Source organism: Lepidochelys kempii, chromosome 23 (genome assembly GCF_965140285.1).
Source record: "Lepidochelys kempii isolate rLepKem1 chromosome 23, rLepKem1.hap1, whole genome shotgun sequence".
Taxonomy (NCBI): domain Eukaryota; kingdom Metazoa; phylum Chordata; order Testudines; family Cheloniidae; genus Lepidochelys; species Lepidochelys kempii.
The window spans coordinates 15,064,607-15,084,411 of NC_136402.1; the positions used below are offsets into that span (position 1 = coordinate 15,064,607).

At 52.5% G+C, this 19,805-nt stretch overlaps 1 pseudogene across 1 annotated transcript in view; it reads right to left on the reverse strand.

Moving 5' to 3' along the window:
• LOC140902279 (immunoglobulin superfamily member 1-like) overlaps positions 1 to 19,805 on the reverse strand; it is a 63,042-nt pseudogene that overhangs the window by 17,115 nt on the left and 26,122 nt on the right. Inside the window, exon 7 of the transcript XR_013634935.1 lies at positions 9,146 to 9,435. The product of XR_013634935.1 is annotated as an immunoglobulin superfamily member 1-like (transcript). The remainder of the gene's footprint in view (positions 1 to 9,145; positions 9,436 to 19,805) is intronic.

The window sequence follows — 19,805 nt, forward strand, 5'->3', positions numbered from 1 at the left end:
ATACTAGGTCCCAATCATTGGAGTGCTCATTTACGAATTTACGTATCATGGCCCCCAAAGTTCCATTAAACTTCTCCACCATGCCATTTGTTTGATGATGGTAAGGAGTGGCAACCAAGTGATTTACCCCATGAGCTTCCCAAAGGTTTTTCATAGTTCCTGCCAGGAAATTAGTCCCTGCATCTGTGAGGATGTCGGAGGGCCAACCTACCCTGGCAAAAATGTCTGCTAGTGCCTGGCACACACTTTTAGCCCTGGTGTTGCTTAGAGCTACTGCTTCTGGCCATCGGGTGGCAAAATCCATGAAAGTCAGTATGTACTGCTTTCCTCTGGGTGTCTTTTTCGGAAAAGGACCCAGAATATCCACAGCTACTCGCTGAAATGGAACTTCAATGATGGGGAGTGGCTGGAGAGGGGCTTTGACCTGGTCTTGGGGTTTTCCCACTCTTTGGCACACCTCACAAGACTGGACATAGGTAGAAACATCCTTGCCCATTCCCTCCCAGTGGAATGACCCCCCCAAACGGTCTTTGGTCCTGTTCACCCCAGCATGGCCACTAGGGTGATCATGGGCTAAGCTCAAGAGCTTGGCCTGGTATTTAGTTGGAACTACCAACTGTCTCTGAGGATGCCAGTCTTCCTGGTGTCCCCCAGAAAGAGTTTCCTTGTATAAAAGTCCTCTTTCTACAACAAACCTGGATCGATTAGAAGAGCTGAGAGGCGGTGGGTTGCTCCGTGCCGCCGTCCAAGCTCTCTGGAGGCTTTCATCTGCGTCCTGTTCGGTCTGGAACTGTTCCCTTGATGCTGGAGACATCAGTTCCTCATGGGATTGTGGACCTAGGCTTGGTCCCTCTGGAAGCGATATAGGGGATGGAGCTGTTTCTGTTGACTGTGAACCGCTCTCCGCTGGTGCACTATGTTGGGATTCAGGCTCCGGCTGAGCCTCTTGTGTAGGGTTATCGGCTGCTGCCAGTTCAGGTTCGGTGGGGCCCTCTGGTGTTGAGGTTGCAAGTACTAGATTCAGTGCTGACACGGGGTCTGGTGTTGGTTGTTCGGCTGGTTCCGGTTCTGGGACTGGTTCCGTCTGGGTCTCTGAGACTGGATCCACTACTGCTGTTGCAGACATTGGCCTGGGGTCCGGGTCCATCACCTCTGACCAGGTCCTGATAGAAGTTTCCGGAACAGAGCTAGGCCTCACGGCTTGTTTAGCCTGGCTGCGGGTGACCGTTCCCACCCTCTTGGCCTGCTTCACATGATTGGCCAAGTCTTCCCCCAACAGCATGGGGATGGGATAATCATCATAGACTGCAAAAGTCCACATTCCTGACCAGCCCTTGTACTGGACAGGAAACTTGGCTGTAGGCAAATTGAAAGAGTTGGACTTGAAGGGTTGAATCGTCACTTGGATCTCTGGGTTGATTAAATTGGGGTCCACTAACGAAGCATGGATAGCTGACACTTGTGCTCTGGTGTCCCTCCACGTGGTGACCTTCTTCCCGCCCACACTCACAGTTTCCCTCCGCTCCAAGGGTATCTGGGAGGTATCTGGGCCTGTGGACCTCTGGTGTGATTCCGGTGCAATGAACTGTAATCTGTTGGGGTGCTTGGGGCAGTTGACCTTTACATGCCCCAGCTCATTACACTTAAAACATCGTCCAGCTGATGGGTCACTGGGGCGAGGAGGGCTGCTGGAGAACGGGGTGGTGGGACGATAAGGGGTCTGGAGGGTTCTTTGGGAGGTAGGTGGGGCTTTGGGCGGCCCCCGGTAATAGGGTGTGGTCTGGGGTGGTCCCTTCTGGTCTCCGCTCCAACTGCGACCAGTTTTCTTCTTCTCTGCCACCTCCACCCATCTGGCTCCAATCTCTCCTGCCTCAGTTACAGTTTTGGGTTTCCCATCTAGGATGTATCTTTCTATTTCCTCAGGAACACCCTCTAAGAATTGTTCCATTTGCATTAGGAAGGGCAAATTTACTGGAGATTCAACACTTGCTCCTGATATCCAGGCATCCCAATGTTTCACAATGTGGTAGGCATGTCGGGTAAATGACATGTCTGGTTTCCACCTTAGGGCTCTGAACCTCCGACGAGACTGCTCGGGTGTTATCCCCATTCTGACTCTCGCCTTGGATTTAAACAGTTCATACTTGTTCATGTGTTCTTTAGGCATTTCAGCTGCCACCTCAGCTAAGGGTCCACTGAGCTGCGGCCTCAGCTCTACCATGTATTGGTCAGTAGAGATGTTGTACCCAAGGCAGGCCCTTTCGAAGTTTTCTAGGAAGGCCTCAGTATCATCGCCTGCCTTGTAGGTGGGGAACTTTCTGGGATGGGAAGTGGTACTTGGAGAAGGATTACTAGGGTTTGTTGGGATATTCTGCTGAGCCTTTATCTTCTCCATCTCCTCCACATACTTCCTCTCTTTTTCCTTCTCCTCCAGTTCTTTGTCCCTCGCTTCCATAGCTCTCCTGTGAGCAGCCGCTTGGTGTTGTTCTGCCTCCCTTTCTTTTCCTTCTTCATCTGCATGAGTTCTATCTGTCTTTCATGTTCCCTTTGTCTTTCCTCAGCCTGAAATTTGGCTAATTCGAGCTGTAGTCGAGCCGTGGATTTTGCCATTCTAACCTCTCTGTTTTTACTAACTTTACACCCGAGGTTTAGAAATAAACAAACAAAACTTGGCTGTAAAATTTTGCTGTGCTGGAATAGAATACCTATTCTCTGATAGTGATTGTCAGCCTACAGAAAAAGACAATTCCCTTGTCTCTGCTCTGGGCCCAAATTAAAGTAAAAAACCTCCAACTACTTGGAAACCTGCTTACCCAGCCCAAAGAAAAAAAAATTCTTTTTCAAACCTGTGCTCCTTGTAAAACAAAAAAATCAAAATCCTAAAAAAAAAAAAAACCTGCCACTTTTGTCTCCAGGCAAATGGGTAGAGCACACCCCCCCTATTTACTTTTAGGAAGAAAACAAAACAAAACTCTGGGTTGGAAGACTGTGAATTTCCCTGCAGGAGTTAAGTACCCTGCCTCCAGGCAAAGAAAACCTGCAATTCACAAAGAGAATCCCCTTTTGTCTCTGCTTGGCCACAAAGCAGAGAAAAACCAAGCTGCTTTCAGTTTCAAAGCTGCTTTCTGGACTTCCTAAAAATTCCTTTTTAAAATCTGTATTTCTAGTTCAAAAAATCTCAACTGGATTTAAAAATGATTTCAGGTTAATCCCACCACTGTGCCACCATGTCACGGTTCCTCCCCCACTCTGAACTCTAGGGTACAGATGTGGGGACCTGCATGAAAAACCTCCTAAGCTTATCTTTACCAGCTTAAGTCAAAACTTCCCCGAGGTACAAAATATTACACCCGTTATCCTTGAACTGGCTGCTACCACCACCAAACTAATACTGGTTACTGGGGAAGAGCTGTTTGGACGCATCCTTCCCCCCAAAATACTTCCCAAAACCTTGCACCCCACTTCCTGGACAAGGTTTGTAAAAAGCCTCACCAATTTGCCTAGGTGACTACAGACCCAGACCCTTGGATCTGAGAGCAATGAAAAAGCATTCAGTGTTTTACAAGAAGACTTTTAATAAAAAATAGAAGTAAATAGAAATAAAGAAATCCCCCCTGTAAAATCAGGATGGTAGATATCTTACAGGGTAATTAGATTCAAAAACATAGAGAACCCCTCTAGGCAAAACCTTAAGTTACAAAAAAGATACACAGACAGAAATAGTTATTCTATTCAGCACAATTCTTTTCTCAGCCATTTAAAGAAATCATAATCTAACGCATACCTAGCTAGATTACTTACTAAAAGTTCTAAGGCTCCATTCCTGGTCTATCCCCAGCAGAAACCAGCATTCAGACAGACACACAGACCCTTTGTTTCTCTCCCTCCTCCCAGCTTTTTAAAGTATCTTGTCTCCTCATTGGTCATTTTGGTCAGGTGCCAGCGACGTTACCTTTAGCTTCTTAACCCTTTACAGGTGAGAGGAGCTTTCCCCTGGCCAGGAGGGATTTCAAAGGGGTTTACCCTTCCCTTTATATTTATGACAATCTCCCTCTCCCATTCCTTCCACCTCCGCTCCAGGGATGGGGAGCTCCGCGCCTTCGGTCTTCACTGGGCTTCTCCCAACCCCTCCCCCAGGCATAGGTCGGAAGGGTCTTGGGATGTCCTCGGCAGCAGTCTGACCCCTCCCAGCCCAGTCAGGCCCCAGGGCCCACGCTGCGTCCACCGGGCGGCTTCCCTCAGGGACAGGGATCGGGTCATCCAAGCGATCCCTCTCCTCCAACTGGGCAATCAGCTGTTCCTTGGTGGACCTCCCAGTGCGCAGCCCCCTCTGCCTGCACAGCTCCACCAGGTCGCTCTTAAGGCGTTTAGCGTACATCTCTCTGCTGGCCACTCGCAGGCCGGGCAGCTTTCCACGGTTTCCAGGAAAAACCCCTTGTGTGCCAGTCCTTCTTGAGGTCACCACCTCTTTACCAGGGTCGAGCTGCAGACTCCTCTGACCCTGGGACCGCTCGCTGCAATCCCCCGGGGGACCCTGTTACTGCAAAAGTCCTTCTCTCTGGTCACACACTCGCAGGGGTTAACCGCCCCCTGAAACCGTCTCTCTCAATCTTCAGCACGCCTGGTCCCTGTCAATCCCCCTTCGTTTTACTGTTCCCCAGTCACTTACTGCAGGAAGCGCCGTTCACGGGGTGCAGTACATCCCACCGCTGCCACCAGTTGTCACGGAGTGTGGGGGAGTCCAGGCTCTGCACCCCTCTTCCTGGGATTCACTGAGACTCTCAGCCAGCCAGTAAAACAGAAGGTTTATTGGACAACAGGAACACAGTCTCAAACAGAGGTTGTGGGTACAACCAGGACCCCTCAGTCAAGTCCTTCTGGGGGAGCAGGGAGCTCAGACCCCAGCCCTGGGGTTCCCTGCGTTCCTCCACCCAGCACCAAACTGAAAACTAAACCCCCCGAAGCAGGCTCCCTGCTGCAGTCTCCGTCCACATTCCTGGGCACCTCCCCACCCCTCCTGGCTCAGGTGACAGGCTCTCAGGTCTCCCATCCCCAGGGCACATTCCCAGGTCAACACTCCCCCCTCCCTGCTGCCTCACATCCTCACACTCCCTGACAGGGGCACCGTCTGCCCCCTCCCCCCTCACTTCCCCAAACAATCCTGGCCCCCGGCTCTGACCTTTGTGGGGAGCCTGTCTGCCCCAAAGTCCTGCCCCCATCCTGACCCCTCTCCCCTCTACCCACTCTCCCAACCTACTTCGCCCAAACTTCCGGCTCCCCCCAGCTGGCTCCCCGCAAGCACCCGCTGTGGGGGGGTCCAGAAGCGCTGGTGGCTAAATCACTCTGGGCCCTGTTGTGTTCATGGAGACGCAATAAAGGGCCCGAGGTGTGAACACGCCCCAGCCCCTGCCCCACACTGAACAGGGTTAAATACGGGCTGGGGCGGGGTCCAGAGCCCGCAGCCTGCTCAGCCCCACGGCAAACCCCCCAGTGACCCCTGGGACCGGCTGTGACAGACCGAGCAGAGCAGGAACCAGGGAGCCGTGGCAGGCGCCGTGTGAAACGAGGGGTTTGTTCCAGCCCCGGCCCCGTTCGCTGGAGCGAGTCTCTAGCCGGAAAATCCCCCGGGTTTGGGCGTCTCCCCGCTGGCACCGGAGACGCTAGCGACTGTCCTGGGGGGCAGAGGAGCCGGTGGAGCTGGGCTGGATCTGGTGTCGCCGCGGCTGCTATGAAAGTCCAACCCCATTTCCTCCCAGGTTGGGGGTTCAGCCAGGGGAGGGGCGATGGCGTCAGGGTCCCTCTCTCCAGCCGCTCTGCTCAGGACGTCTCCACGGAACAGGGTCAGGACGGCCCGGGGGGCCCAGGAGACGGGGGGTGGCAGCCAGGAGGGTGAAGCAAGTCTCTTTCTTTAAGGCCCCAAAGGGTGGTGGGTGGCACAGCCCGTCCCCGCAATATTTTATCCACCAATGAGGCCTCGTTTCTGACCCCCCAATTTTGGGTCACGGATTTCTGCTCCCCCACTTCTCCCGTGTCCTAGATGGGCCCCAGCCCGGCCCATGGGGTCTGTCCGGTGGCCTCTTGGGTTGGACAAATCCCATCTTTCTGTCTCGCCAACTTTCCCCCCAACGTTCATTCGTCCAGGTTCTCGTGAGGCTGCCTGAACTTCTCACTCACCTTCGTCGGCTGAACCCACCATGGGGGGGACATTGGGAGGCTCCGGTATCACAGCCCCCCCCTGGGGTGGGGAGATTTGGGGGGCAAGTCTGAGGGTTTGTACAAGAGAAATACAGGATGGGAGAGGTCTAGGGAGAAAGGGGGGAGAGAAAAGGGGCTGGGGGACCCCGCTGAAGAGAGAGGAGGGGGATGGACAGCGGGGGGGAGGGGCAATAAGTGCCATTATTCTAGTGCCATGCAAGACCCAGGCTCCCCGCTGTCCACTGACAGCCCTGGGCAGAGACTGGCCCGTTTGGCGCTGTCCAGGGGCTGCTCCGCGGGGAGCCCAATGAGCCCAGCACAGGGGCAGTTCCTCTAACTGGTGCTGCAGGGGCTGGTGATCGCAGGGTTCGGGGTTCAATCCTGGGGTGTGGCTGTCAGGTCAGGAGCTGTTGAGGGGGGGATTCACCGAGGCAGGGGTGTTTGGGAGCAGGAGGTTTTGTGCCGGCGTTTCAGCCCCCCAAGGGGGAGCAGCTCGTCCCTCGTGGAGATTCTCCTCTCTTCAAGGCTGGATCCAGGCTTCTGGGGGTGCAGAGAGATGGCAGGTTAGAGGGGCCCGTGTCGCACTAGACCCAGCCCCTGGGGGCAGCAAGGGGCACAGAAGTGGGGGTCACCTCACCTAGGACACCACCCTCGGGCGGCTGTAGTGGGCCTCAGCCAGGATCAGCCCCACGATGAGCAGGACCATGGCGCTCAGCGCCAGGCAGGCGATGTCGGCGTGGGTGAAATCCGGGCATCCCAGGGGGGCTACTGCGGGGGGAAGGGGAGAGTCACTCTGTGGCTCAGACGGGGAGATCAGCAGCTGGGGGCCAAAGAGAGTGGGTGAACTACCCCCTTGAGCCACCTGGCACCCCAGTGCCTGGCCAGGGGACTGTGACAGTCAGAGACGCAGGGTCCCAGGCCCCCCAGGACAGGGAACCACCCCAGCTCCCTGTCCCCGTAGGACCCCTCAGTCCACCGACACAGGTGCCTCTGTCCCGGCCTGTCTGCTGCGCAGTGAGCCCATCCCCGGGGTATCTCAGCTGCTGCCAAACACAGCCAGGCAGTGCGCACTGGGGGAGGCTGGGACGTAACCCGCTGCTCCCCCCACCCCGTGGTGCCCAGGGAGCAGCCAGAGGCAGCAAAACGTCTGTGGAGGATGGGTCAGGGGTCCCCTGGGAGCCCCATGGGGGAGGGCAAGCAAGAGCAGAGGGAATTCTGGATAATGGTCACCCCTATTACCAGGGGGAGATCATGAGGCCCAGGGAGGGGGCTCATTGCCCCAGCCCCTGTGCACCCAGCAGGGCCCAGCCCCCACAGCCCCGTCCCTCCCCTGGGATCCCCCCACAGCTCCCAGGCAGTGACCTGCAGGGCAGCAGGCATCTGGGGAGCTGAGGGCCTGGCAGTGGGCGAGGGGCAGTGGGTCTGTTTCTCCTTCCCCCATGTCAATGAGCCCCTCCCTGTGGTGTCTGGGCCTCACCCACCCAGATTCACTCCCCCGTCATTCCCTGCAACCAACCCCAGCCCCTGGGCACCACAAGGCTGTTTCCAGGGCTGGCTGGATGGTGATTCCCGCCCCGGCCCTGGTACCTGGCCCTGTTCTGCTCGGGCGGGTGGGAGCCGGTGCCGCTCCAGGCTGGATCAGGGCGGTTCCCTCTGTGGGAATAGAACCAGCGTACACCAGAGCCTGGGGAGGGGAAGAAACAGCGACTCAGCGATCTGCCCCCAGCTGCTGACTCAGCATCGATCTTCACTGTCAGTCTCAGGGAGAGGAGGGATGGATTTTAGTTGCTGGAGAATGGGGACCCCCCCCCGCCCTGTTCCCTCCCTGCGGGGGACGCTCACTTCCTCCTGTTTGCCTGTAGCAGAGGCAGGCCAGGAGGTGCCATTCACACCTGGAGTCACTGTGGAGCCGGTCTCGGTGCGGCTGTTCCTATTTGGGAGGAGGAACGTCCCTGTGTCTATAGAGCTAAAGGGGAGCTCATCTGCCAAACGGGGCTGTATCAAACCGGATGGGACGGCTAATCCGACAGTCCAGACTTGCTCTGAGATCACTGCGGGGGGGGTTGGGAACCACACGGGATTCGTCATTTCAGGTCCAGTTTTCATGTAGACAAGGTTTTAGTCCATCCTTCTATCCCTCACCAAACACGCTCCCATCTGTCCACCTCCCTACTTTCCATGGACCCACATTCCCACTGACCCGTGGCCGTCTGTCCCCATGGATCTGTCCATCACCCTCTATATAGAAGAAATGAGCCCATCAGCACTGTCTGCAGGGACCATCCCCCTCCAAACAGCCCGACTGGCCCCGTGGGCGTTGGAGCAGGGAGCCCTGTTCCCTGGGGGATGAATTGTTCCATTTCTCCGGCTCACCTTCTCCCTCCGGCTCCATCATGGGGGGATCTGGCTGCTGGGGCCCAGCTGGGTCGGTTCCCTCTGTGGGATGAAATCGAGCGTGGGCTGGGGCTGGGGAGGGACGGAACCAGCACCCAGGCCCGGGTGGGAAGAGGCTGAAATGGTGACTCAGCGACTGGGCCCCTCGCCCGACGACCAGGCATTTGTTATGGGTTTAATTGTCCAGGCTGGTGGGAAGTGAATTCAGCGCTGGGGCCGGAGCCAGCTGAGCATCCTCTGAGCCCTGACTCCTCTGTGTGTCCCCAGAGCAGGGTCAGCTGGGGGAACATCCCCCTGGGAAAGGCCCCCCTGTTCTGCAGCCTCCCTGGGGGCAGGGATCCCCCCTTCCTCTGCCCTGAATCTCCAGCAGCTTCTGCTCCCCCTGGCTGGGGAACCCCCCAGTGACTCCGTCCCCGCTCCCCAGCCGGGCGTCCCCTTTGCTGGATCCAGGACTCAGGGCAGAGCCTGGCTCTGAGCGCCCCATTGGGGCTAAGCCCCTCTGAGTATCCAGCTGGGTGTGGGGCTGGGAGCAGGGATGCTGAGCCGGGCCCCTCACCGGCTACTACCAGCTCCATGGCGTCGCTGGGCTCTGACCAGACAGACAGGTCGGATTTGATGCAATATCGTCAGCTGTAGCTCCCTGCATCTCTCTGGCTCATGTTGTGGATGGAAAATTGAGCCACATCCTCTGGGGGGTCTTTGTCCTGCCGTGCTTCTGGGTCTCCAGCTTTATACAGAAGGACCCTCGCTCCCCGACACCGACACTCACACCGGACGGTCATGGCTCCCCCTGGGGCGACCCCCCACTTGGGTGCAGGGAGATGTTGGGTTTGGGGTAGCTGGGCTCTGCAGGCAGGAGGAGACAGGCCGTGAGACACAGACCCCGGCACGGTCACTGTTCCCCGTCCCCACAGCCCGGCCCCAGTGACGAGGCCGAGACGGGGGCTGCAGGGAGAGAGTCTCCTGGATGCTTTTTCCCCAAATCCAAGAGCGAGAGAGCTGGGCTAGCGACACAAGAGCCCCGGGGGCCCCCCACCCCTCAGCAGGGCAACGGCGCGGCTCCATCTGCCAGGAGCCCATGGAGGGGTGGCTGGGGCAGGGCAAGGAGAGGCCGAGGCGACCTAGAGGCCAATTGCGTTTTATCTCCATCAGCTGGGGAAGGAGAAATCAGTGGGCACGTGCACTGGCTTTCTCTGACACTCACCGAGAAGAGGACGGTGAGAGCAGATGGCATGACGGAGGCAGCGAGAGGCCCCTCAGCACTGCCACCAACGCCCCAGAGCCCAGCTCCACCGAGCCCCAAATAACAAACTCAGCTGGTGTCTCCAGCTACAGGAAGCTGACGATATCTCGTCTCTTCCTGTGTCCATCGCATTTTGTCTCTAATCTGCAGGGGAAATCTAGTGAGGTCAAAGTAAGCAGAGGCGCCTGCAAAACCCAAGCCTGGGCCCATCGGCCTGGCCAAATGTCATGCAGCTCCCAGCTTGTCTGTGTCTCTGTGGGGTGGGGGGACAGTTCTCCCTCCATGTACCCTGCAGCCTTGGGGAAGGTGCACCAGGCTGGGAGCCAAGAGAGCACGGGGTCTGGTCCTCAATCTGCCACTGACCACGATTTCCATGCAGATTCCCCCACACCTGTCCTTTCTTACATTCTGGGTTCAAACATGGGTGGTGGCCTGTCCTAAATATCAAGGGAAGGGTACCCACCTTTCTGTACACAGTGCTATAAAATCCCTCCTGGCCAGAGGCAAAACCCTTTCACCTGTAAAGGGTTAAGAAGCTCAGGTAACCTCGCTGGCACCTGACCCAAAATGACCAATGAGGGGTGTCAGGGTTCCTTCCCCACTCTGAACTCTAGGGTACAGATGTGGGGACCTGCATGAAAACCTCCCAAGCTTACTTTGACCAGCTTAGGTTAAAACTTCTCCAAGGTACAAACTATTTTACCCTTTGCCCTTGGACTTCCACTGCCACCACCAAACGTTTATCTGGGTTTATTGGGAAAACGTAGTTTGGACGCGTCTTTCCCCCCAAAATCCTCCCAACCTTTGCACCCCACTTCCTGGGGAAGGTTTGGTAAAAATCCTCACCAATTTGCATAGGTGACCACAGACCCAAACCCTTGGATCTTAGAACAATGACAAAAGCATTCAGTTTCTGAAAAGAAGGATTTTAATAGAAGTAAAAAGTAAAAAAGAATCACCTCTGTAAAATCAGGATGGTAAATACCTTACAGGGTAATTAGATTCAAAACATAGAGAATCCCTCTAGGCAAAACCTTAAGTTACAAAAAAGACACACAGACAGGAATATTCATTCTATTCAGCACAACTTAATTTCTCAGCCATTTAAAAAAATCAGAAGCTAACGCATATCTAGCTAGATTACTGACTAAGTTCTAAGACTCCATTCCTGTTCTGTCCCCAGCAAAAGCATTACCCAGACAGATACAGACCCTTTGTTTCTCTCCCTTCTCCCAGCTTTTGAAAGTATCTTTTCTCCTCATTGGTCATTTTGGTCAGGTGCCAGCGAGGTTATCCTAGCTTCTTAACCCTTTACAGGTGAAAGGATTTTTCCTCTGGCCAGGAGGGATTTTAAAGGTGTTTACCCTTCCCTTTATATTTATGACAAGGGGGCAAGATACTTTCAGACCTCGAGGGGGGGGGGAGTCTTTTGTCTGTCTGTGTGATACCTTTGCCAGGAACAGATCAAGGATGCAAGCCCTCCACTCCTGTAAAGTTAGTAAGTAATATAGCTAGAAAATGCATTAGGTTTTCTTTGTTTTGGCTTGTAAATTCGCTGTGCTGGAGGGAATGTGTATTCCTGTTTTTGTGTCTTTTTTGTAATTTAAGGTTTTGCCTAGAGGGATTCTCTGTGTTTTGAATCTGACTGCCTGTGAGATTATCTTCCATTCTAATCTTACAGAGTGTTTCTTTTATCTTTGTTTTGTTCTTCTAATAAAGTTCTGTTTTTTAAGAATCTGACTGGATTTTTAGGGTCCTAAGAAATCCAAGCTGGTCTGTGCTCAACTTGTTTATTCTCAAGCCTCCCCAGGAAAGGGGGTGTGAGGGCTCGAGCGAATTGCTGGGGGAAGAGGAACTCCAAGTGGTCCTTTTCCCTGGTTCTTGGTTAAAGCGCTTGGTGGTGGCAGCATTCCTCGTCCAAGAACAAATAGAGATTTTGTGCCTTGGGGAAGTTTTTAACCTAAGCTGGTAGAAATAAGCTTGGGGGGTCTTTCATGCAGGTCCCCACATCATAGAATCATAGAATATCAGGGTTGGAAGGGACCTCAGGAGGTCATCTAGTCCAACCCCTGCTCAAAGCAGGACCAATCCCCAATTAAATCATCCCAGCCAGGGCTTTGTCAAGCCTGACCTTAAAAACTCCTAAGGAAGGAGATTCTACCACCTCCCTAGGTAACACATTCCAGTGTTTCACCACCCACCTAGTGAAAAAGTTTTCCCTAATATCCAACCTAAACCTCCCCCACTGCAACTTGATCTGTATCCCAGAGTTCAGAGTGGAGAAGGAACCTTGACATGGCCCATGAAAATAAAATTAATACGTGATCACGAAATTAAAGGATGGCGCCGTAATGCATGTGCACAAGGGGGCAGAGTTAAGGATGTTTGGGAAACTTTGTGGCATTCCCTGATGCTGGAGGGTTTGATTGCAGCCTTCCCGCTCAGTCTGCCAACCTGCCCACCTGCAACACAAGCCGTGGCACCATGTTAAGAGCGGGCACAATATGGAAGACCTGGGTTTGCTGCCCCTTACACCTTAGCTGAGTGGTAATGACGGGTTTACACTGTAATGCCTGGTTCTAAGGGGCTTTTCTCAACATGTGAATTAAATCAACCAGGTTCAAAAGAAAACCAGAGAAAGAGAAATTCCATCCCAGGCCCCGAACGGGTCACCAACTGAGAGAGACCCAGGGACCTTCTAATGCAGAGACCCTGTCCCCCGAGCTGGAGGAGACCCTGTCAGTGGTTATGTGGCCAGGTCCCTAGAGAGGGACGTGACAGGCTTTCTTTAAATGCCATTGGCTAGAGGACAGCAGAAAGCTGGGGGTCAGGAAGGTTTGACTCAGTTCTGGGCTCTGGCAGCGGAGTGGGGACTAGTGGTTAGAGCCGAGGGGTGGAGCTGGGGCCAGGACTCCTGGTGTCACAATTGTGGTGTCAGTCCTCCGGGGCTTGCACACAGTGCTTTGCTGGGCCGAGGCTGCATTAAAGGTGCATCAGCTGCCCAGCCGAAGGCTCCCAATGAGCCTCCTTCAATCAGCTCCCTCGTCCCAGGGCCCTGGCCCACCTTCTCACCAGCCCCCCAGGACCCTTCGCCCCCAGCCACCGGAGCAGGAGGGAGATGAGCAGCAGATTCATTGTGAAGCAGGGTCATTCCCCGCCACCTGACCCCACCGCCTGACCTCCCCAATCTCCCAGCTTGCTGCCCCCCTTGGAAGGGGCAGGGAGAGAGGTGACTGTGGGGTTGGGACCCTTATTGGGCAGGGAATTTGCAGCACAGGGGCTGTGAGGGGAAACTGAGGGGACTAAAAAGAAAATGGGGGACCCTGAGGGTGAGGGGGCTGGAGCTGCGGAGGGATGTGGAGGGGGGGCAGTGAGAGGAGAGGCTGCTGGGGGTAGAAGTGGCAGCCCAGGGAGTGCTGGGTGGTGCTGCTCCCCCCTCGCTCCTCACATGCCCAACAATCCTACCCCCCACCCCCCCAGCTCTGACCTTCTTGGGGGAGCGTGTCTGCTGATGTGCTTTGACTAACTCTAAGTCTCTTTTCCCTGCCAGCTTAAGACTTCAGTGCCCAGTCTGGTTTGAGCCAGACCCGCCAGGTGCCAGTGAGGTTATCTTAGCTTCTTAACCCATTACAGGTAAAAGGACTTTGCCTCTGGCCAGGAGGGATTTTATAGCACTGTATGCAGAAAGGTGGTTACCCTTCCCTTTATATTTATGACTGTCTATAACACTGATAGAGAGATACGCACAGCTATTTGCTCCCCCAGGTATTAATCACTTACTCTCGGTCAATTAATACACAAAAGTGATTTTATTAAGTATAAAAAGTCGGATTTAAGTGGTTTCAAGTAACAACAGACAGAACAAAGTTACCAAGCAAAATAAAACAAAACACGCAAGTCAAAGCCTAATACATTTAAGAAACTGAATACAGGTAAATCTCACCCTCAGAGATGTTCCCATAAGTTTCTTTCCCAGATTAGACTCCTTCCTAGTCTGGGCCCAATCCTTTCCCAAGTACAGTCCTTGTTAATTCCAGCAGATAGCTTAGGTAAAAAGCAGGGGATTCAACATGACTGAGACCCACTTTGTTCTGTTCCTTTAATAGCTTTGGCAGAAGGCAGGAATCCTTTGTCTCCTTCAAAATGGAAAAGCATCCGGTTAAAGATGGATTTCCGTTCAGGTGACATGATCACATATCCTGTGAGACTTCATTACCCGCTTGCTGGCACACAGGTATACAGGAAGTCTTACAAGTAAATAGAGCCATTTACAACCAATTGTCCTGGTGAATGGGAGCCATCAAGATTCCAAACCACCATTAATGGCCCACACTTTGCATAATTACAATAGGACCTCGGAGTTATATTTCATATTCCTAGTTTCAGATACAAGAATGATACATTCCTACAAATAGGATGAAAGGATACCAGGGAAGAGTATAAAAATATTGGTCAGGCATGTAGGAATGATATCAGGAGGGCCAAATCGCACCTGGAGCTGCAGCTAGCGAGAGAAGTCAAGAGTAACAAGAAGGGTTTCTTCAGGTATGCTGGCAACAAGAAGAAAGCCAAGGAAAGTGTGGGCCCCTTACTGAATGAGGGAGGCAACCTAATGACGGAGGATGTGGAAAAAGCTAATGTACTCAATGCTTTTTTTGCCTCTGTTTTCACTAACAAGGTCAGCTCCCAGACTGCTGCGCTGGGCATCACAAAATGGGGAACAGATGGCCAGCCCTCTGTGGAGATAGAGGTGGTTAGGGACTATTTAGAAAACCTGAACGTGCACAAGTCCATGGGGCCGGACGAGTTGCATCCAAGAGTGCTGAAGGAATTGGCGGCTGTGATTGCAGAGCCATTGGCCATTATCTTTGAAAACTCGTGGCGAACGGGGGAAGTCCCGGATGACTGGAAAAAGGCTAATGTAGTGCCAATCTTTAAAAAAAGGAAGAAGGAGGATCCTGGGAACTACAGGCCAGTCAGCCTCACCTCAGTCCCCAGAAAAATCATGGAGCAGGTCCTCAAAGAATCAATCCTGATGCACTTGCATGAGAGGAAAGTGATCAGGAACAGCGAGCATGGATTCACCAAGGGAAGGTCATGCCTGACTAATCTAATCGCCTTTTATGATGAGATTACTGGTTCTGTGGATGACGGGAAAGCAGTGGATGTATTGTTTCTTGACTTTAGCAAAGCTTTTGACATGGTTTCCCACAGTATTCTTGTCAGCAAGTTAAGGAAGTATGGGCTGGATGAATGCACTATAAGGTGGGTAGAAAGCTGGCTAGATTGTCGGGTTCAACGGGTAGTGATCAATGGCTCCATGTCTAGTTGGCAGCCGGTGTCAAGTGGAGTGCCCCAAGGGTCAGTCCTGGGGCCGGTTTTGTTCAATATCTTCATAAATGATCTGGAGGATGGTGTGGATTGCACTCTCAGCAAATTTGCGGATGATACTAAACTGGGAGGAGTGGTAGATACGCTGGAGGGGAGGGATAGGATACAGAAGGACCTAGACAAATTGGAGGATTGGGCCAAAAGAAATCTGATGAGGTTCAATAAGGATAAGTGCAGGGTCCTGCACTTAGGACGGAAGAACCCAATGCACCGCTACAGACTAGGGACCGAATGGCTAGGCAGCAGTTCTGCGGAAAAGGACCTAGGGGTGACAGTGGACGAGAAGCTGGATATGAGTCAGCAGTGTGCCCTTGTTGCCAAGAAGGCCAATGGCATTTTGGGATGTATAAGCAGGGGCATAGCGAGCAGATCGAGGGACGTGATCGTTCCCCTCTATTCGACATTGGTGAGGCCTCATCTGGAGTACTGTGTCCAGTTTTGGGCCCCACACTACAAGAAGAATGTGGATAAACTGGAGAGAGTCCAGCGAAGGGCAACAAAAATGATTAGCAAAAAGAAAAGGAGTACTTGTGGCACCTTAGAGACTAACCAATTTATTTGAGCATGAGCTTTCGTGAGCTACAGCTCACTTCATCGGATGCATGCCATGGAAACTGCAGCAGACTTAATTTATACACAGAGAATATGAAAAAATACCTCCTCCCACCCCACTGTCCTGCTGGTAATAGCTTATCTAAAGTGATCATCAGGTGGGCCATTTCCAGCACAAATCCAGGTTTTCTCACCCTCCACCCCCCCACGCAAATTCACTCTCCTGCTGGTGATAGCCCATCCAAAGTGACAACTCTTTACACAATGTGCATGATAATAAAGTTGGGCCATTTCCTGCACAAATCCAGGTTCTCTCACCCCCTCACCCCCCTCCCAAAAACCACACACACAAACTCACTCTCCTGCTGGCAATAGCTCATCCAAACTGACCACTCTCCAAGTTTAAATCCAAGTTAAACCAGAACATCTGGGGGGGGGTAGGAAAAAACAAGAGGAAATAGGCTACCTTGCATAATGACTTAGCCACTCCCAGTCTCTATTTAAGCCTAAATTAATAGTATCCAATTTGCAAATGAATTCCAATTCAGCAGTTTCTCGCTGGAATCTGGATTTGAAGTTTTTTTGTTTTAAGATAGCGACCTTCATGTCTGTGATTCCGTGACCAGAGAGATTGAAGTGTTCTCCGACTGGTTTATGAATGTTATAATTCTTGACATCTGATTTGTGTCCATTTATTCTTTTACGTAGAGACTGTCCAGTTTGACCAATGTACATGGCAGAGGGGCATTGCTGGCACATGATGGCATATATCACATTGGTGGATGTGCAGGTGAACGAGCCTCTGATAGTGTGGCTGATGTTATTAGGCCCTGTGATGGTGTCCCCTGAATAGATATGTGGGCACAATTGGCAACGGGCTTTGTTGCAAGGATAAGTTCCTGGGTTAGTGGTTCTGTTGTGTGGTATGTGGTTGTTGGTGAGTATTTGCTTCAGGTTGCGGGGCTGTCTGTAGGCAAGGACTGGCCTGTCTCCCAAGATTTGTGAGAGTGTTGGGTCATCCTTTAGGATAGGTTGTAGATCCTTAATAATGCGTTGGAGGGGTTTTAGTTGGGGGCTGAAGGTGACGGCTAGTGGTGTTCTGTTATTTTCTTTGTTAGGCCTGTCCTGTAGTAGGTAACTTCTGGGAACTCTTCTGGCTCTATCAATCTGTTTCTTTACTTCTGCAGGTGGGTATTGTAGTTGTAAGAAAGCTTGACAGAGATCTTGTAGGTGTTTGTCTCTGTCTGAGGGGTTGGAGCAAATGCGGTTGTATCGCAGAGCTTGGCTGTAGACGATGGATCGTGTGGTGTGGTCAGGGTGAAAGCTGGAGGCATGCAGGTAGGAATAGCGGTCAGTAGGTTTCCGGTATAGGGTGGTGTTTATGTGACCATTGTTTATTAGCACTGTAGTGTCCAGGAAGTGGATCTCTTGTGTGGACTGGACCAGGCTGAGGTTGGTGGTGGGATGGAAATTGTTGAAATCATGGTGGAATTCCTACACCAACATTCCACACAAAGATGGACTACAAGCCGTCAGGAACACTATCCCCGATAATGTCATGGCTAACCTGGTGGCTGAACTTTGTGACTTTGTCCTCACCCATAACTATTTCACATTTGGGGACAATGTATACCTTCAGATCAGCGGCACTGCTATGGGTACCCGCATGGCCCCACAGTATGCCAACATTTTTATGGCTGATTTAGAACAACGCTTCCTCAGCTCTCGTCCCCTAAAGCCCCTACTCTACTTGCGCTATATTGATGACATCTTCATCATCTGGACCCATGGAAAAGAAGCCCTTGAGGAATTCCACCATGATTTCAACAATTTCCATCCCACCACCAACCTCAGCCTGGTCCAGTCCTCTAGAGCTCTGCAGTGATTATACACCCTTACCCCACCACCTAGATACTTAAGAACTGCCTAGGGGAAACTGAGGCACCCCCACAATATTCAAAGGAAACATTAAGAACAGTCCCACTTCATCACACCTTCCCCATGCTGAGTCCTGCTTCGTCCCTGCTCCCCACTGGCAGCCCTGGGCAGAACCAGCCTGGCTGGGCCAGCGAGTGGGACTCCATCACCCTCCAGGTTCTGCTCCATAGGGAGTCCAATGTGCCCAGCCCGGGGGCGACTCCTCTAGCAGGTACCGCAGGGGCTCGTGCTCATGGTGTGACGGGTTAAGTCAGAGAGACACCCTTCGGACTGCCACCTGACATGCTGAGATTACCTCTGAGCCGTTTTCCACTGCCACCTTGAGACTCCAGAACCCTGCCTTGTTGAGCCAGACACACTAGTCCGCTGCAAACACAGACCCAGGTCTGGTCCACACACCAAAACCTGCTCAGCAGGTCACCTATCTCCAGCACCCAGACACCCAGCGCCCAATGGGATCCAAACCACAATTAAACCCATTTTACTCTCTATAAAGCTTATACAGGGTAAACTCATAAATTATCCGCCCTCTATAACACTGATAGAGAGATATGCACAGCTGTTTGCTTCCCCAGGTATTAATCACTTACTCTGGGTTAATTAATAAACAAAAGTGATATTATTAGGTATTAAAAGTAGGATTTAAGTCGTTTCAAGTAATAACAGTAAGATTACCAAGCAAAATAAAACAAAACATGCAAGTCTAATCCTAATGCATTAAAAGAAACTGAATACAGGTAAATCTCCCCCTTAGAGATGTTCCAAGAAGCTTCTTTCCCAGACTACAGAGTAACAGCCGTGTTAGTCTGTATTCGCAAAAAGAAAAGGTGTACTTGTGGCACCTTAGAGACTAACCAATTTATTTGAGCATAAGCTTTCGTGAGCTAGCTAGCTCACGAAAGCTTATGCTCAAATAAATTGGTTAGTCTCTAAGGTGCCACAAGTACTCCTTTTCTTTTTCCCAGACTAGACTCCTTCCTAGTCTGGGCCCAATCCTTTCCCCTGGTACAGCCCTTGTTAGTTTTAGCTCAGGTGGTAACTAGGCTATTCCTCATGTCTGGGAGCCCCCTTTGTTCTGTTCCACTCCCTTTTATAGCTTTGGCCAAAGGCGGGACTCCCTTGTCTCTCTCTGGGTTCCCACCCCTCCTTCTAAATGGAAAAGCACCAGGCTTAAGATAGATTCCAGTATCAGGTGACATGGTCACATGTCCCTGTGAGACCTCCTTCTTCATTACCCACAGGCTGGCCCCCATGTCCACAAGAAGGCTTGCAGGTAAATAAACCATCTACAGCCAATTGTCCTAGTCAATGGGGGCCATCAAGATTCTAAACCACCATTAATTGACTTCAGAGTTAACGTCATATTTCGAGTTTTAGATACAAGAATGATACATGCATATAAATAGGATGACCACACTCAGTAGATCATAAGTTTTGTAATGATACCTTCCAAGAGACCTTTTGCTTAAAGAATATTCCAGTTACATTATAGTTACACTCATAAGCATATTTCCATAAACATATGGAGTGCAGTGTCACAGATGGCACTGGGGGTTCAATCCTGGGGAGCTGCTGTCAGGTTGGCAGCTGTTTTGGGGGGGATTCTCTGAGGCAGGTGTATTTGAGGGCAGGGGGGTTTGTGCTGGCATCTCAGTCCCCTGAGGGGAAGCGGCTCGTCCCCCGGGGAGATTCTCTTCCCTGCATGGCCGGATCCAGACTCCTTGGGGCACAGAGAGACGGCGGGTTAGAGGGGCCCGTGTCACCATGGGCCCAAGTCCTGGGGAAAGCAAGGGGCTCAGAAGGGGGGGATCACCTCACCTAGGGCACCTCCCTCGGGCGGCTGTAATAGGCCTCAGCCAGGATCAGCCCCATGACGAGCAGGACCATGGCGCTCAGGGCCAGGCGGGCGATGTTGGCGTAGGTGAAATCCTGGTGTCCCGGGGGGGCTGCTGCAGAGGGAAGGGGAGAGTCACTTGGCAGCTCAGATGGGGAGATCAGCAGCTAGCTCTGCCCCAGGAGTGGAGCCCCCAACACTTCATCCAGCAGGTCCAGCCCAGCCCCCCTCTGGGGGTCTCCCAGGTGCTGCGGCTCT